Here is a 2,877-nt window from a genome sequence, read left to right as displayed (position 1 = left end):
CATCGTCGTCGTCGCTCGTCTTCTTCTTCTTCTTCTTTTTCTTCTTCTTCTTCTTCGTTTTCTTCGCCCTGAGTCGTAGAGTTTGAGTATCAAGTTTAACGAAAGTTCAAATCGTTCGTGAATTATTTTAGTCGATTGATCAAGTCGATTGTTGTTTCCTTGTTAGAAATTTCTTTTTCTTTCTCCCTTTTCTTTCTTTTCTTCTTCTTCTTCTTCTTCTTCTTCTTTTTTTTCTTTTTTTTCTCAATATAAAATGAAGTTCCGTAACGGAAGTTTTATTTCTCCACTTTCTTTTTTTTGTTTTTCCCCCAACCCCTCTTTTTGTTTTTAATGTCCAGAGGATATGAACGTATAATACATCAAAGTTGGGCAAAGATAAAGAGGGGATTGGGGGGGGGTGGGAGTTGAGAAAAGTTTATGAGGGGAAAAAGAAAAATGGAAAGGGAAAAAAAGAAAAGGGAAAAAAAGAAAAGGGAAATAAAAATGTACGTTTTATTTTTACAAGATAGACAGTGGGGTATGCGTAGTAAGTACGTTATAGCGAATCATCTTAAAGAAGATCTCTTGACGGTGTACTTTCGAAACGCCCTTTAGCGAAATGAAATACATCATTCGTGTTTTTGCAATGAGAAAGAAATATTTGTTTTCTCTCACTAACTTTCACAAACTAAAGATCCCTTTCTTTTTCTCATCTTTTCTTTCTTTCTTCCTTTCCTTTCTTTCTTCCTTTCCTTTCTTTTTTTTTTTTTTTTTCCTTTTTGCTTTTGTACTCTATTTATAATTTCTTTCCTATCCCTTTTTATATTCGTTTATTCGTTTACGTATTAATTTATTTCTTTATTTATTTCATATCCCTTCGTCGCATTTATAATTTTTCAATTTTCCCTCTCTCTCTCTCTCTCTCTCTCTCTCTCTCTCTCTCTCTCTCTCTATCTTTCTCACGACGCTTGTCCTTCGTCTTTACCCGTGTCTAGTTGAGATGAAGGAAAAGGACAAAAAAAAAAGAAATAAAAAATAAAGAATAAAAAACGAGATTAAAAAAAAATTGATAAATAAATAAAAAAGAACTTTCTTTGCTCGCAGAGTTGAAAAATCATTTCGAATCGAATCGAAATGTCGACATATCCGTGGTGAAAACTTTTTCATTCGCAATCCTAGAATTCGAACAAATTGAGACTTTTTAATTAACGTCTTGAGAAATAACTATATATTCTTGCGTTTACATGAAAAAAAAAAAAAAAAAAAGAAAAAGAAAGCGAACGGGCAAAGAGGTGACGGTGGAGAGGGGGAGAGACTAACAAGAGAAGAAAAAAAAAAAGAAGAACAAGGGGATGAGAAAAAAGAGAAAAGGAGCAAAAAAGAAACGTTATACGTGAAAACCTTGAACGAAATTTAATGAAGTTTTTATTGAAGTTCATTGAAGTACATCGTAAAGGGAATAAAAACGAACTAGCGAACGGACAAAGTTGAAAATTGATGTTTCACCATAAACTCAGCTGATAATTCTATTTTATTTGAAGTGAATCACAATTTGTGGATTATGTTACAGGAATAACTCACTTCGTTGAATCGGCAAATATCGTCGATGTTATTCCATGTATGAATAAACGAACGATACGAATTTTATATTTTCCTATGCTATATTCCTCTATATGTGTATTGTCTTTGTTTCTTTTTTTAAATGATATTCTTTAAAGTTTATATATATATATATATATATATATATATATATATATATATATATAATCTCAAAATGATCGAAAAGATTTCAGCAGGGCCAAAACGTTCTTTGAGTGATTTTAAATATCAATTACTCGTTTCCGAAACTTTTCAGACTTTCTATTTAATGTGGTTTTAAGAATTACAAAAAAAAAAAAAAAAAGGAAAAAAAATTTTTTATTATTAAAAAGATTTAATCATAAATATATACATTTGATTCATCCTACATATCAGTCATATAAATTCATATATAAACTAATGGATTCATTTTCTGCGAAAGAAAGAGAAAAAGAAAAGGAAGAAAGAGAAAATAGCGTAAAATAAAATAAAAAAAAAAAAAAAAAGAAAAAAAAAGGAGAAGAAAAAAAACAAAACACATTGTACGGTAATAATTGATATTATTAGATTATCATAATTAATTTAACGTTCGATAGAAAATAAATCATTTCCCGAAATTCATTGATGCGCTTGTATCTGCTTAATTATTATTCCGTCCTAATCGCTCTCTTTCTCTCTCTCTCCCTATTCATTTCTATTACTTTTACGGTTCTCAAAGTTCCGAGTACTTTTGAGTCCACGATTCCTGGATGCTGGAGCAGCGTCGAACTTGAATTGAGTACGTTACGGTAATCGTGAGTTGTTAAATTGCGAAACATTAAGGCACAGTAAATTTAACTTTACGTTTCAAGCTAAACTTGTTAATATTCGCCTCCTCATATTCATTTTAAATACTTAAATATACATATACATACACTCACACACATATATATATGATATAATATCTATAATACGTGTATATATGTATATATATATATACTTATATAAATATGATTAGTACAATATGATTAATAAATCATAAATCATTCCTTTTATACTTACAATTATAGTATCAGATTGAATAGTGTTTTGTTCGATGACTTTCTACTGTGTGTTTTATTTGAAGAAAATAAAAACAAAAAGAATAAAAAAAGAAAACGAAAAAAACAAAAACATTTATAAGTTATTATTTGTATATCGGGTTTTCACATCTGGAACCATCCTCCTATTTTTTTCCATATTGTATCTGTTCTACACCTACTTCCCCGTCCCGCACCGCCCCACCCCGCCACCCTCCCCTCAGCCTTCCCGCTTTTTTTGTTTTTACACAATTTTATATGG

This window comes from Vespa velutina, chromosome 10 (assembly GCF_912470025.1).
Source record: "Vespa velutina chromosome 10, iVesVel2.1, whole genome shotgun sequence".
Taxonomy (NCBI): Eukaryota; Metazoa; Arthropoda; class Insecta; order Hymenoptera; family Vespidae; genus Vespa; species Vespa velutina.
The sequence above is the reverse complement of the archived record's forward strand: the minus strand, read 5'-3'. Positions refer to the sequence as shown.